The following is a 17,288-nucleotide window of genomic DNA, read 5'->3' as shown; positions in this document are numbered from 1 at the left end:
TAACTCAATGGGGAATTCCATCCCAATATATGTGTTGGGAGGAAACAGAAACAACCATCTTCCACGAGGACATATCTCGGTGGGGAATATGGAAGGAAGGATAAACACTTTCTGCTTAAGGGGCTGACTCTATATGGAGATCAGACACAGACATCTGCTGAGGGAAATGTATTACCAACTAGCAGGAGATAACAAGCAAAGATATTGATAACACGAAATTATATCACATTTTAAGACTTAATTCAATTAGATTAGATTATCATTTACTTTAGTTTATCTCATTTTATCAGATATTATGCAGTATTTCCTTGCTATTTATGTCAGGTATCCATTTTGAAGCAAGAGTGAAAAAGGAAAGAAAAGGAGGTGTAGAAAGGAGTAAAAAGGAAACAAATATCAAAGACCAAGCCCAGCCCAAAGAAAGCGCACGTTGTGCCTGTGACGGGCGTCACAAGGGTTGTGACGAGCGTCACACTAAAAGCACCCCTGTGACGAGCGTCACACATGGTGTGACGAGCGTCACACCATTCCACTAGCTTTTTGGCTCAAGTCACGCCCTCAGAAGAATTGAAGAGACGTTGAGAGAGTTCGTGTCCTATGCCCGCGCCGTGTATTTAGCCATGCTGAAGACTCGTGGGAAACAAAAAAGCAGTTAGAAGCACTACTATAAATAGCTACATTAGAAACCTAAAAGCGATCCGCTTCCTCTCCCCTCTTTTGCCGTCTACTCTGCCGAAGCTGTTCAAACCTTCTGTTTTAGCTTTTGCTTATTTTTCTTTTCCAGCATTGTTTATTTTATTTATTTCTTTTGCAAGCTTTACATTCTTTTTCCCTTGCAAATTTACCTTTCCCGTTTTAGCTTTTAGATATTTTTCGCATAATAGTTTCTACACCGGAAACTATTGTGCAACTTTATACTGGATTTAACCTTACGTTATATTCTAGTTTTATTTCCTTGATTTAATTTACTGTTTAATTGAAGAATCCAAGAACAAATCCTACCGGCTTGTGGTGGAGTGTTCAAGACTATTGTATTACGCATTCAGGTTCTTTAATCGTTATTTAATATTTTGTTTTATCATTTATCTATATTATCTGCCTGGAATGAGTCTGTTTATGCATGGTATGTATTCTTGTTTATTTAGCATGTCTGGCTAATTCGCCTAGGTATCGGTATGTAAAGTAAGCAGAATAAGGGATCAAGACTGAGTCAGGTCTATCTAAACTTAAAATCAAAATCAATCTTTTTACGGTCTCAACTTACAGGTTTAATAACAAGATTTTTTACAAAAGTAAAAGACATAAAGAAGTTAAAATCAATAGAGCGAGAGTTTGAGATTTTAACTGGACAGTGTAAGTTAGGCATTAATTCTAGATCAGGGCGAGAGCAAGTTTTAGAGTTAATTAAATTCTGACCTTTTCCAAAAAGTATTTTTAAAGATTGAATGTGAGGACGAGAGTTAAGCATTTGGATTTGATTATATAACCTAAGTCAACAGAGCGAGAGTTTGAGATAAGGGTGTTTAAAACGGTCAGTATTTTCTTAAAAGGAGTTTCTGCAACTTTATTGTTTTCAAAATATGGTTTTTGACTTAATTATAAGTGACAGCTACATTAATATAAAATCATGGTTTATTCAACAGAGCGAGAGTTTGAGATAAAACCTTTAACCAATAAAGTTAACCGAAACGATTCATTTTAAAACCAAGAAACCGACAAAGACTTGATTCCCTAGTTTTGACGAACTACATACCGATATCCGTTTCATTTATATTTAATCTAGATATTAGTTTAGCTCTTAGTTTTTCCCCAAACAATCAAACATTTTCACCTTAGATTTACGTAGTAACCTTAGATAACGGTATATCGATTCATAAGTCCCTGTGGGATCGATATCTTTTAAAACTACGCGATAGAACTGTGCACTTGCAATTTGTATCCCATTCTCGACTCACCCAGTCGAGCGATCAAGTTTTTGGCGCCGTTGCCGGGGACTTTTATTCAATCGATATCGTAACTCTTCCGTTACGCTGTAGAGACTAAGGTTTCTTTTTCTTCTATTTTCTTTCTTTCGTTGATTTGTATGCCACGCACTCGCTCACAAGGCGAACCGCTCTATTTACGAATCAACGATATCGAACTATATCTCCGAGTCTTACGACAAATTCGGGAATATCGTGCTGCGAACAATCTCCCTCCTGTAGACCTTCCTGATTTCAAAAACATTTTTCCTTCGATACCCGAGATGGCAGAACCAGCTCGTGCTCTTAGAGATTACGCCGCTCCATCGCAAGATGAACCGCATTCAAGTATTGCTCCGCCCGCGATCGAAGCAAACAACTTTGAACTTAAACCTTCGCTGTTGCAGGCTGTGCAACAGAACCAATTCTCTGGAAATCTTACCGAAGATCCAAACCTTCATTTATCCGTATTTGTCCAATACGCTGATACTGTTAAAGCTAATGGTGTCACTTCAGAGGCAATTCGACTTCGTCTTTTTCCTTTCTCATTAAGAGATAGCGCTAGGAGATGGCTTCAATCACTTCCTTCCAACTCAGTCACCACATGGAACGAATTGAAGAAAGTTTTTCTTGCCCGATATTTTCCGCCAAGCAAAACAGCTATGTTAAGAGCCCAGATAAACGGATTTAAACAGAAAGACAACGAGTCTCTTTTCGAAGCATGGGAAAGATACAAAGACATGATGAGACTTTGCCCACACCATGGTTTGGAAGACTGGTTAGTAATTCACACATTTTATAATGGTCTCTTATACAATACAAGGTTAACAATAGACGCCGCTGTAGGTGGTGCACTAATGAACATACCCTATGCTGATGCTTACCAGCTTATCGAGAGCATGGCCCAAAACCACTATCAGTGGGGAACCGAACGAACAACGGTGGAAAAACCTCAACCGAAAACTGGCATGTACGAGATAAGTAACCTTGATCACGTCAATGCAAAAGTGGATGCTTTGGTCCAAAAAATTGAAAGTTTAAATGTATCACCTCCAGCCGCCGTGGTTGCTATAACTCAGAATTGCGAGGTCTGTGGAATCCAAGGCCACACTCCTGCGGAATGTCAACTCTTGACTGGAATCCAAGCAGAGCAAGTAAACTATGCTCAAGGAAGCCCCTATTCGAATACCTATAACCCAAATTGGAAGAACCATCCAAACTTTTCATATAAGAGTAATAATGCTTTATACGCACCTGGACAGTCTCCAAATCAAGCCCCATCTATACCTCCGGGATATCAGAAACAGAATCCTAACAATAATACCCCTAGAAAATCCAACTTGGAAATCATGATGGAAAACTTTATAGCTTCCCAACAACAAACCAATAAAGATTTCTTAAACCAGAACATACACACTGGCGAACAACTTAAACAACTAGCAAGCAAAGTAGATGCCTTGGCTACCCATAACAAAATGCTGGAAACACAAATATCACAAGTAGCTCAACAACAAGCACCTACTGCTGCCCCAACTGGTACATTCCCTGGACAGCCCCAACCCAATCCGAGAAGTCAAGCTCATGCAATTATATTAAGAAGTGGAACGGAAGTGGAAGGACCGTCTGACCCAAGGATAGAAAACCAAAACCCTAAGAAATCAACTGAGGAAAGTGAACCTAAGGAAAAGGAAGAAAGTAATAAGGAAACCCTAGAAAAGAAGGAACCTTATGTACCTCCACCACCTTACAAACCACCTATACCGTACCCTCAAAGGCTTGTTAAAACCAAAGATGTAGGCCAATTTAGAAAATTTGTTGATCTCCTTAAACAATTAAACGTTACAATTCCATTTACCGAAGCTATTACGCAGATGCCCTCATATGCTAAATTCTTAAAAGAAATTCTTTCTAATAAGAGGAAACTTGAGGATAGCGAAACCGTTACACTCCCTGCCGAATGTAGCGCTATAATCCAAAACATGCCCCCTAAACTCAAGGATCCGGGTAGTTTCTCTATACCCTGTCACATAGGAAAATTTGTCATCGACAAAGCCTTATGCGATTTAGGAGCCGGAATTAGCGTTATGCCTTTATCCATATGTAAGAAACTGGAAATGGGAGAATTAAGACCGACCAAAATGTCTGTGCAATTAGCAGATCGTTCCATCAAATATCCTGTAGGAATCCTTGAAAACGTTCCCGTACGCTTAGGTCAGTTTTACATTCCCACTGACTTCACAATTATGGACATTAGAGAAGATGATACTACACCTATTATACTAGGAAGACCATTCTTAGCAACTGCCGGTGCAATCATAGACGTAAAACGAGGACGACTCACCTTCGAAGTAGGTGAAGAGAAAATTGAATTCATTCTTTCCCAATTCTTGAAAGCACCTGCAATAGAAGATACATGTTACTTCATGGATATCATCGATGAATGCATAAAAGAAGCAAAGTCAGGAGAAGACAAATCATCAGACTATCTTTTAGAGGACAAATCTAACCAATGTTTAGCAATAACACCGGACCCTACGCAGTGTCTTAACAAACCAACCCCTGATTTGAAAACACTTCCCAAAAATCTGAGATATGAATTCCTAGACTTAGATCTTGAACGACCTGTGATAGTTAATGCCGATCTAGGAAGACTCGAAACAGAAAAACTCCTACATATCTTAAGAAAATAAGCCCTTCTATTTGTATGCACCGCATCATGTTAGAAGAAGACTGTAAAACCTCTAGGGAACACCAGAGAAGACTAAATCCGATCCTGAGTGAGGTAGTAAAGAAAGAAATAACCAAGTTATTGGAAGCAGGTATTATATATCCTATATCTGATAGCAAATGGGTTAGCCCTGTACACGTTGTACCAAAGAAAGGAGGCATAACCGTTATTGAAAATGAAAAAGGAGAAACTATAACTAAACGAATCGAATCGGGATGGAGAATGTGCATTGATTATAGGAAACTAAACGAAGCAACCCGAAAAGATCATTTCCCTTTACCATTCATTGACCAAATGTTAGAACGATTAGCTAAACATTCACATTTCTGTTATTTAGACGGTTATTCAGGCTTCTTTCAAATACCAATTCACCCTGATGACCAAGAAAAGACAACATTCACATGCCCTTTTGGTACCTTCGCTTATAGACGAATGCCGTTTGGTCTGTGTAATGCCCCTGCAACTTTTCAAAGATGCATGATGGCGATTTTCGCCGACTTTCTCGAAAACATCATGGAAGTATTCATAGATGACTTTTCTGTATACGGACAAAGTTTCGAAGAATGCCTTGAAAACCTGGAAAGAGTTCTTGAGCGATGTGTAAAAGTAAACTTAGTACTTAATTGGGAAAAGTGCCACTTTATGGTACAAGAAGGAATTGTTTTAGGACACATCATCTCGAACAGAGGAATTGAAGTAGACAAAGCCAAGATAGAGGTAATCGAAAATCTTCAACCCCCAAGAACCGTGAGAGAAGTACGAAGCTTTTTAGGACACGCCGGTTTTTACCGATGATTCATCAAAGACTTCTCTAAGATAACTAAACCCTTAACCGGATTGTTGATGAAAGATGCTGAATTCATATTCGACGATAACTGTTTAAAAGCATTTCAAACTCTTAAACAAGCATTGATCTCCGCACCCATTATGCAGACACCAGACTGGAATGAACCATTCGAAATAATGTGCGATGCCAGTGATTATGCTGTAGGTGCTGTTCTAGGACAAAGAAAGGATAAAAAGCTTCACGTTATATATTACGCTAGCAGAACCCTGGATGAAGCACAGATGAATTATGCCACAACCGAAAAAGAACTCCTAGCAGTGGTATTTGCGCTAGATAAATTTCGTTCTTACTTGGTAGGAGCCAAAATAATAGTTTACACCGATCACGCTGCTATCAGGTACCTTTTAACAAAAAAGGATGCTAAACCTAGACTCCTAAGATGGATCTTGTTACTACAAGAATTCGACTTAGAAATCAAGGACAAGAAAGGAACTGACAACGTAGTAGCAGACCACCTCTCTAGACTTGAGAACCTTGAACCGGAAAGAACATCCATTAATGATGACTTCTCGTATGACAAACTCATAGCTACTTTGGAAGAGAACAACTCCGACATGCAAGTAGAAACCACCTTAGCTATATCTGTCACACCATGGTACGCTGATCTAGTCAATTATTTAGCTGCCGGAATAGTTCCACCTACTTTATCTTACCAGCAGAAGAAACGATTCTTCCACGACATAAAACACTATTACTGGGATGATCCCTTACTTTTCAAAAGAGGCCCCGATGGTATTTTCCGTCGATGTATACCCGAAGAAGAGGTAGAAAATATAATCCAACACTGTCACTCCGCTCCTTATGGTGGACACACAAGTACATCCAAGACCTGCTCTAAAATCCTACAAGCTGGCTTTTATTGGCCAACTATTTGGAAGGACGTGCATACGGCTATTAAGGAGTGTGACAGATGTCAACGCACGGGAAACATATCTAGACGTGACGAGATGCCACAAAAAGGTATTTTGGAAGTAGAGATTTTTGACGTGTGGGGGATAGACTTCATGGGACCTTTCCCATCCTCTTTCGGTAACAAATACATACTCGTGGCAGTTGACTACGTATCAAAGTGGATCGAAGCTATAGCTTCTCCAACAAATGACACCCGAGTAGTAACTAGACTCTTTAAAAATATAATATTTCCGAGATTTGGCATCCCAAGAATAGTAGTCAGTGATGGTGGATCGCACTTTATATCCAAGGTACTCGAAAAACTACTACTTAAGTATGGAGTGAGACATAGGATAGCAACACCTTACCACCCTCAAACCAGTGGACAAGTGGAAGTGTCTAACAGAGAAATCAAGCAAATTCTAGAAAAAACGGTCGCCACTTCAAGGAAAGATTGGTCATTGAAATTACCAGAAGCTTTGTGGGCATACCGAACTGCTTATAAAACCCCCATAGGGACGACCCCATTTAAGCTCATTTATGGAAAATCCTGTCACCTCCCGGTAGAATTAGAACATAAAGCCTATTGGGCTATTAGAAATTTAAACTTGAATTATAAAGCCGCCGGTGAAAAGAGAATCCTTGACATAAACGAATTAGAGGAACTCAGAAGAGACGCCTATGAAAATGCCAAAATCTATAAAGAAAGAACAAAACAATGGCATGACAAGCGTATATCAAGGAAAATCTTCAAGCAAGGCGACGCAGTACTTTTATTTAACTCTAGACTAAAGTTATTCCCGGAAAACTACGATCCAGATGGTCAGGACCTTTTCATATCACTAAAATCTTTCCCAGTGGAGCGGTAGAAATAAAAGGACAATCTACAGAACCGTTCACCGTAAACGGGCAACGTCTGAAACATTATCACTATGCAGAAACCAACGAGGATTCGCAAATTCTACACTTAGACGAAACGCCCCCAGGACCCATCAATTATATTTAACAGTTTCTTTGTCGAGCTTGCGACGTATAAACAAAGCGCTTGGTGGGAGACAACCCACTAATTAGTTTGCCATTTTCTTATTCTATTATTATCATTTCACTATTTTCTTTCTTAATTATTCTTTTAATTTTTTGTTCAGTATTCATTCTTTATTTATTCAAAAATATAAAAAAAAATATAATAATAATAATTTTTCTTTCTTTCGGCATTTGGCCAAATCCTGACTTAAACTCATGTCTTCTTTTTCTCTAGCTAGCACTAACCAGATGGGACATATTGATCGTATGGGTATCAAGTTCAGAGGAATGGCTCAGAAACAAAAGTTTGAAGAACTAGCCGCTAGAGAGATGCTACCTAGTCTTTATGCTGATGATTGGGCGATGACTGCCCTTGGATTGAGACAGAGTGTCATGTATCTGCTGAATCAGATAGGATGGGAGACATCCCCTATCCTAAGACATTTCACCACCTATCGGAGGCTCACACTAGAATTCCTTAGTTCACTAATCTATCTGCCCAGCCATGGAAAAGGAATTAGCAGAGGTTTTATCCAATTCAGAATGTTCAATATGGAGTACCAATTTAATATTAGAGACTTTACCAACCTTTTGGGTTTTCCTACCTCCCTTGATACATTCACTGTAAGCCAGGAAGAACTTTTTGAATATAGAGAGCTTGAACACTTTTGGGGTAAGCTGACTGGAAATGATGAGCCCGAAGAACATGAGTTTCTCTCTGGAAACATACATAACCCGGCTTTTCGCTATTTCCATAAGATCCTGACCCACACTTTATTTGGGAAGAAGCCAAATAGTACTTCAGTTTCACGTGATGAACTCTTCATCATATTTTGTGCTTCCCAGAACCGTCCAGTAAACGGCGCTACTTTTATGTTAGCTAATTTAGACCACCTTATCCAGGATGAGCGAGCACCCATTAGAATAGGCGGTTTGATAACCATGATAGGTAATGCTATTGGATTGCGTCAGCCTATGCTTGACCTGAACCCTTTTTGTGGCATTACTACTATGAGTATACCCTTCCTCTTTAACACTATGTTCATAGCGAACTTAGGGTCTGATGAGTTTGAGCTTATGATTGATAACCAGGTTCTTTGCTTATTCACCATGCCCGATCCTAGGACTAGCGTTCATAACAGCAGTAACTGGCTTTATAACCTGAACGAAACCCCTACTCCTGCTAGATCCACTGAATCCATCCAGGACTATGAGATTTGTGATGACTATGAGCACTATGTTGACCATATCTCTCATGCTGAATCTGACCCTCAGACACCTTCCGGCTACTATGATATTGATCCTCCTCCTCAGCCTGTCCTGACCGAAGAATCAGCCATGCCTGATCTCCGACATCATATGCCAGGAACAGATATTAAACCGTCATTGAAGCCTTGATGTCAGAGCATCACGCCCTCAGGGAAGATTTCCACAACTTGAGGCATGCAGTCCTAGAATACATGAGCAGCACGGCAAGTCAGTTACGTATGTTGCGGCATCGTGTTAACTCTTTTGCTCCTCCGGCCAGAGATCCGAAGATAGATGGAATTTAGTTATTTCTTTCTAAGTTATTTAGTTTTAGGCTAGATTTTTCATTAATCTTATTTGAATTCATGTTCGCATTTATTTTCCTTTCATTTCATTGTTTTCCCTTCCTGTATTACATTATGTTAATTTTATTAAAGCTTTTATTTAATTTATGCAATGGCTATGTTCTCTACTGTTCTACTGTTACTCAGAATGAATTATTATTATGTGAAATAGAATAGCATGCAACACAAATTAATTAGCTAAATTAAATAGAACAATCTAAAAACCAAATAAAACAAAATAAAACAAAATAAATTCATCTCCAGATTAATTATGTGAAGCGCTGCTGAATGCCCTGCCAAAAAGAACTGTGTGACGAGCGTCACACACTCCATGACGAACGGCACGCTTAGTGCCTGTTACGAGCGTCACATCCCTGTGACGAGCGTAACACTCCTCAGACTAGTGAACGTTAAGGAGCCGTTGGAGACGAACGTTACACCTTTAACTTTTTACCTTCCCCATTCATTTTTCATTTAACCACACTTAATTACTTTTCAACCACTTTTTCTTTCCTTCCAATCCTTCTCCTATAAATACCTACCAAAATCTCCTTCATTCACCACAAACAATTCTCTCATATCAAATATACAATTCTTTTCCACTCCAAATCACTCCTTCAAAATTCATCACAATGGCGGGAAATCAAAATTTCGGAAATATCATCTTCCGATCCGGAGATGATAACTATCAGCAAGAGCAATTCGAGCGCTTCCAGCAGCGAGGCGTCGTTTCCACCAGGTACCCCGATTTAACTTGTTTACAACAATTAGGCTTACTCCAAGGTATCGAGTGGATGCTCCGTAAAGCCGATTTAACCTTCCTTTGCACTCATAACCAACCCACCTACCCTTCCCTAACCTTAGAATTCCTAAGTTCTTACGACTACACCACTCCCGCCGGTGAAGACGAATTTCTCACCGGTACCGCAACCTTCCGGATGTTCAATACCGAGTACTCCTTAACCCAACACCAATTGAGTACCATGCTACAATTTCCCACAGAAGGTCTGCTGCACGCCAGAATCCCTCCAACCTCAAACTGGAACACAGTTGGCGTTTTTGGCCTTTTTAAGAAAATTTCCGGTATCGAGACCTACAACTGGGAAGAACTCCTTCTCTCCCATATACATAACCCCACCATCCGTTACTTTATCCGCATCTTGCAAAACATAGTTTTTGGAAGGCCAAACAACAGCAAGGTCAACTCAAAGGAACTATTTTTCCTCCAGTGCGTCTTCGAACCAGATACACAGGTAAACGCCGCCTCTTTTCTCTTTCATCATATCCGCACCTTATGTGCTAGAGGCCGGCAACCTTTTATAATTGGTGGATTAATAACATCCATAGCACTTGGCCTGAACCTAGGGGATAAACTCCAAACTTTGGAATCCCTACCTCCCCTGTCTATGGATATCAGCTATTGCCGCTCCAGCCGCCTGATTAAAAACAGAGTAGGCGGAGGATATTATCTTATGGTGAACAACCAGGCAGTCCCAAGCGTTGTTCTACCAAATATCGCCCTCACTGATGTCACAAACCCCGACCGCCACCTCTATGATCTAAACGCTCCTGAAACCACCGAGCCTTTACAAACAAACCCACAAACAGATGAGTTTGAAGAAATGGAACAAGGTGATCATCCGCCTACACAACCGTCAGTCCCGCTCAACCCTTCCGGCAATACAACTGGCCCATCATCCCAACGTCGTCGACGAAGAAGGCCTGCAACCAACGACGACATTATGGATGCTATCGATGGTATGCAGGCACAGAATGTCGAGATGTTGCAGATGATGCATCAAATGCAACAGCAACAGGATGCTCGGAATGCCATAACCGACCAGCGGTTTACTGAGTTGTTTAGCAGGTTCGACAACTTAGACTTACGTCCAAGATCACCAGGTCCAAGAACCAGAGGCGGAAGGCAGCCTTAGTTGTTATTTTCTTTGCATTTCCATTTTGTATTTCTTTCCCTTAAAACATTGAGGACAATGTTTAATTTAAGTATGGGGGGGAAAACTTGTTTCTTCCATTTCCATTTTTCAAGTATGTTACCTTCCCTTTCATTGTTATTTCCCTTTCTTTGTTTTAAAAAAAAAAAAAAAAATAAAAAAAAAATAAAAAATAATTTTAAGTTAAGTCCCTAGTGTGAAATATTTCTATTATCTATTCCCCTCAATTTTCTTGAGCCATAACAAAACAAATTTTAACACACCCAATAAGTATAAAGGTTGCTTACTTTATAAATCTTGAGTGAAATCAAGACAGAAAAATCATTACCATAACAACGCTCTGAGAACCTCAACATGTTAGATCAGGATACGTACCTATTATACCGATTCCTCGAACTTTTAGCTTTAGAGTAACCCCAAGTAGTTTATACAGAAGTCAGCACCATCTTAATAGCAAACTACGTGGAGAGCCGATGAATATAAGTGAATGATCCCCAAAGTAACCTAAGATATATAAATATATCAAGAAATGCACTAATTAAATTAGGTGATCCTTACCAGATCATTTAATCTAAAGGTTGCAGATCACGCAAAAGCACAATACGAAAGATCCATTATGAGATTGGTTCAGTAGGAATCTGGTACTGAACTTGGTAGGGCGGACTACGGTTCGATCCCCCGCAATTTGCAATGGACTGAATAATGAAGTTATCCGACTTATGTACCAGAACTTCTAGCTAAAAGCGGATCATAATCACTAACAGGTTACTCCACTACGTGCGCGAAAAGATAAAGGGCTTAATGTGATTTCGCTAGAATGAAAACGGGTAAAATAAGACTAAAGGAACCAGGATAGCTATCATAGGGTACTTGAACTGATTTGCATAAGGTAGGGTTATCTAAGTTGTAACGGTAGTTGTTGATGTCAAGATTAAACTCAAGTCCTCCTAAACAAAAATCCATTTGCAACCTAGTACGAATTGATGTGTGCTTTGAAATTTCATCTGGCTAAAACTTTTAACAAGTTCTATACTGAATTTTGCTTGAGGACAAGCAAAGATTTAAGTATGGGGGAGTTTGATAACACGAAATTATATCACATTTTAAGACTTAATTCAATTAGATTAGATTATCATTTACTTTAGTTTATCTCATTTTATCAGATATTATGCAGTATTTCCTTGCTATTTATGTCAGGTATCCATTTTGAAGCAAGAGTGAAAAAGGAAAGAAAAGGAGGTGTAGAAAGCAGTAAAAAGGAAACAAATATCAAAGACCAAGCCCAGCCCAAAGAAAGCGCACGTTGTGCCTGTGACGGGCGTCACAAGGGTTGTGACGAGCGTCACACTAAAAGCACCCCTGTGACGAGCGTCACACATGGTGTGACGAGCGTCACACCATTCCACTAGCTTTTTGGCTCAAGTCACACCCTCAGAAGAATTGAAGAGACGTTGAGAGAGTTCGTGTCCTATGCCCGCGCCGTGTATTTAGCCATGCTGAAGACTCGTGGGAAACAAAAAAGCAGTTAGAAGCACTACTATAAATAGCTACATTAGAAACCTAAAAGCGATCCGCTTCCTCTCCCCTCTTTTGCCGTCTACTCTGCCGAAGCTGTTCAAACCTTCTGTTTTAGCTTTTGCTTATTTTTCTTTTCCAGCATTGTTTATTTTATTTATTTCTTTTGCAAGCTTTACATTCTTTTTCCCTTGCAAATTTACCTTTCCCGTTTTAGCTTTTAGATATTTTTCGCATAATAGTTTCTACACCGGAAACTATTGTGCAACTTTATACTGGATTTAACCTTACGTTATATTCTAGTTTTATTTCCTTGATTTAATTTACTGTTTAATTGAAGAATCCAAGAACAAATCCTACCGGCTTGTGGTGGAGTGTTCAAGACTATTGTATTACGCATTCAGGTTCTTTAATCGTTATTTAATATTTTGTTTTATCATTTATCTATATTATCTGCTTGGAATGAGTCTGTTTATGCATGGTATGTATTCTTGTTTATTTAGCATGTCTGGCTAATTCGCCTAGGTATCGGTATGTAAAGTAAGCAGAATAAGGGATCAAGACTGAGTCAGGTCTATCTAAACTTAAAATCAAAATCAATCTTTTTACGGTCTCAACTTACAGGTTTAATAACAAGATTTTTTACAAAAGTAAAAGACATAAAGAAGTTAAAATCAATAGAGCGAGAGTTTGAGATTTTAACTGGACAGTGTAAGTTAGGCATTAATTCTAGATCAGGGCGAGAGCAAGTTTTAGAGTTAATTAAATTCTGACCTTTTCCAAAAAGTATTTTTAAAGATTGAATGTGAGGACGAGAGTTAAGCATTTGGATTTGATTATATAACCTAAGTCAACAGAGCGAGAGTTTGAGATAAGGGTGTTTAAAACGGTCAGTATTTTCTTAAAAGGAGTTTCTGCAACTTTATTGTTTTCAAAATATGGTTTTTGACTTAATTATAAGTGACAGCTACATTAATATAAAATCATGGTTTATTCAACAGAGCGAGAGTTTGAGATAAAACCTTTAACCAATAAAGTTAACCGAAACGATTCATTTTAAAACCAAGAAACCGACAAAGACTTGATTCCCTAGTTTTGACGAACTACATACCGATATCCGTTTCATTTATATTTAATCTAGATATTAGTTTAGCTCTTAGTTTTTCCCCAAACAATCAAACATTTTCACCTTAGATTTACGTAGTAACCTTAGATAACGGTATATCGATTCATAAGTCCCTGTGGGATCGATATCTTTTAAAACTACGCGATAGAACTGTGCACTTGCAGTTTGTATCCCATTCTCGACTCACCCAGTCGAGCGATCAGATATATGGCAAAGAATTCAACATGAATACTAGAATGTTATCGCTATGCATATATGCATGGTTTATGTATGATGAATACTGACAAACAAACATTTCTAACACAAACAAGTCCAACGATCAAGTACACAATCATCCGGTACTACATCTCAAGAGAGAAAGCCATGACCACCAAGATCTCTGCCGGGGAATGAGCATTAGTCATTCCAACTGGGGGCAAGGTCGCTGCACAGATGAACTCCGACGTAGAAGCAATTCTACCAGGGAAGTTATCAAAGAGGAGGATGGATCTCTGAAAGGGGACAGCCATAAACCAGAGGCTTCCAAAGATCACCAGATACTGTCCTACCAATGAGATCATATCTGCTGAGGAGGGAGAGATGAATAATCTTACCCAACACTCTTCTTGAGAGAAAGAACCACAAGAGGCTCCGGAGGAAGAGGACGCAAGCATGCCAGGCAAATGAACAGACACCTTACCCTGTCGAGGATCCTACCATCCTTGGGAGAGCACTGCAGGCATTCCTAGTATCCCCATGTCATTGTGAATGTTCACTTTGTTTAAAAACAAATTATGAAAAATTTGATTATTTAAAACAATGATATTTTTTCAATTAAAACCTGCAAAACATTTGTTGAATAGAAACAAATAAGAGTGAAAATAATTGGGTAAAGGCTCAAATTTATTTGATGGAATGGTAGTCTACAAATGGCAAGACTCCATAGATCCTTACAAATTCGAAATTGGCGATATATATTGGAAAAAGGGCTACATTGAACATAATGACCGTTTCTCCACCAATTCTGAATCCGATGTATTTGAAGCTTCGGTTAACGATGAATGAGTGAGAATCTCGGACGGATGACAGTTGTAGAACAAAGTCTTGTCAGGATGCAGTTACTTGCCGAATCCCTATTTTTTGCCTAGATTGCCCCAGGATGGGGTACTCAATCTAGCAGGATATCTGTATCCAATTTTTATATGTCTCTAACTTTTTCCTGGATCGCCCTTTCGGGTTTTCAATCCACCGAGACGCTCATTTTTGCCTAAGCTGCCCTTTTGGGTTTTCAACTTAGCGAGCTATTCTGTTTTTATTTTTAGGCGAAGTATTTCTTGACTGCATCTGAATTCACAGGACGAGTGAAATCCTCCCCATCCATAGTTGTAAGTATCAATGCACCGCCTAAAAAGGCTCTCTTAACAACATATGAACCTTCGTAGTTTGGAGTCCACTTGCCCCTGGAATCGGGCGCGAAAGACAAGACTTTCTTGAGCACAAGGTCACCTTCTCGGAACACACGAGGCTTGACCTTCTTATCAAAGGCTTTCTTCATTCTTTGTTGATATAACTGACCATGGCACATAGCAGTCAATCTCTTTTCTTCAATCAAATTCAACTGATCATAACGACTTTGAACCCATTTAGCATCGGTCAACTTGGCTTCCATCAAGACTCTCATTGATGGGATCTCCACCTCTACTGGGAGCACAACCTCCATGCCATAAACGAGAGAGAAAGGGGTTGCCCCTGTTGAAGTACAGACAGAAGTACGATATCCATGCAAAGCAAATAGAAGCATCTCATGCCAATCTTTATACGTGACAACCATCTTCTGTATAATTTTCTTGATATTCTTATTAGCGGCTTCAATAGCCCCATTCATCTTGGGTCTGTAAGGAGAGGAATTATGATGTGCAATCTTGAACTCACTATACAGCTCTTTCATCATCTTCTTGTTCAAGTTAGACCCATTATCAGTAATGATCTTATCTGGCACACCATAACGGCATATGAGTTGATTCTTGATAAACTTCACAACCACCTGCCTGGTCACATTAGCATATGACGCTACTTCAACCCACTTGGTGAAGTAATCAATTGCTACAAGAATGAATTTGTGTCCATTGGACGCTTTTGGCTCTATCATGCCAATCATGTCAATTCCCCACATAGAGAAAGGCCATGGTGATGAAATCACATTCAGAAGTGTCGGAGGAATATGAATCTTATCCGCATAAATTTGACACTTATGGTATTTCTTCACATATTTGCAGCAGTCAAACTCCATTGTCAGCCAATAGTAGCCTGCTCTCAACATCTTTCTAGCCATGGCATGTCCATTGGAATGTGTACCAAATGAACCCTCATGGACCTCAGTCATTAACAGGTCTGCTTCGTGTCTATCCACGCATTTGAGCAGCACCATGTCAAAATTTCTCTTATAAAGCACATCGCCATTGAGGTAGAAACTGCCTGACAATCTCCTCAAAGTTTTCCTATCTTTCGCAGATGCCCCAGACGGGTAAATCTGATTCTGCAGGAAACACTTGATATCATAATACCATGGCTTATCATCTTTCACTTCCTCTACTGCAAATACATGAGCTGGTCTGTCCAAGCGTATCATAGTGATATTGGGAACTTCATTCCAAAGTCTTACCACAATCATCGAAGCAAGTGTAGCGAGAGCATCTGCCATCCGATTCTCATCTCGAGGAATATGATGGAAATCAACCTTAGTAAAGAACGTTGAAATCCTCCTCGCATAATCCCTATATGGAATGAGGCCAGGTTGATTCGTTTCCCATTCACCCTTAATCTGATTAACAACGAGGGCCGAATCACCGTAAACATCAAGATGTTTGATCCTAAGATCAATACATTCTTCCAATCCCATAATACAGGCCTCGTACTCAGCCATATTATTCGTGCATTTGAAATTTAGCCTTGCTGTAAAAGGAAAATGTGTGCCCTGGGGAGTAATAATTACTGCCCCAATACCGTTTCCATATTGATTTACAGCGCCATCAAACACCATACTCCATCTGGAACCAGGTTTTGGCCCTTCATCGAGTGTAGGCTCGTCGCAATCTTTCATTTTCAAATACAGAATCTCCTCGTCCGGGAAGTCATACTGAACTGGCTGGTAATCCTCAATCGGCTGATGTGCCAAGTGGTCAGCCAAAATACTACCTTTAATAGCCTTCTGAGCCCGATACTCAATATCATACTCAGATAACAACATCTGCCAACGGGCAATCCTCCCTGTTAAAGCAGGTTTCTCGAAGATATACTTGATCGGATCCATTTTGGATATCAGCCAAGTTGTGTGATTCAACATATACTGGCGTAAGCGCTTAGCAGCCTAAGCCAAAGCACAACATGTCTTCTCAAGCATTGAGTATCGAGACTCACAATCAGTAAACTTCTTACTCAAGTAGTAGATGACATACTCTTTCTTTCCTGATTCATCTTGCTGACCAATGACACAACCCATTGAGTCTTCAAGAACAGTCAGATACATAATCAATGGTCTTCCTTCTACAGGCGAACACAGGATCAGAGGCTTAGACAAATATTCTTTAATACTGTCAAAAGCTTTCTGGAAATCCTCGGTCCAATCATGGGACTGATCTTTCCGGAGGAGCTTGAATATCAGCGCACATGTGGCA

At 39.6% G+C, this 17,288-nt stretch overlaps 1 pseudogene; it reads right to left on the bottom strand.

Annotated features, from left to right (window-relative positions):
* Nucleotides 1–2,630: 2,630 nt before the first annotated feature.
* On the bottom strand, nt 2,631–2,730 carry LOC127089315 (uncharacterized; annotated as a pseudogene).
* Between the last annotated feature and the right edge of the window lie 14,558 nt (nt 2,731–17,288).

Source organism: Lathyrus oleraceus, chromosome 5 (genome assembly GCF_024323335.1).
Source record: "Lathyrus oleraceus cultivar Zhongwan6 chromosome 5, CAAS_Psat_ZW6_1.0, whole genome shotgun sequence".
Lineage (NCBI taxonomy): Eukaryota > Viridiplantae > Streptophyta > Magnoliopsida > Fabales > Fabaceae > Lathyrus > Lathyrus oleraceus.
Note: the sequence above shows the minus strand (reverse complement) of the source record. Positions and strands in the feature narration are given on the sequence as shown.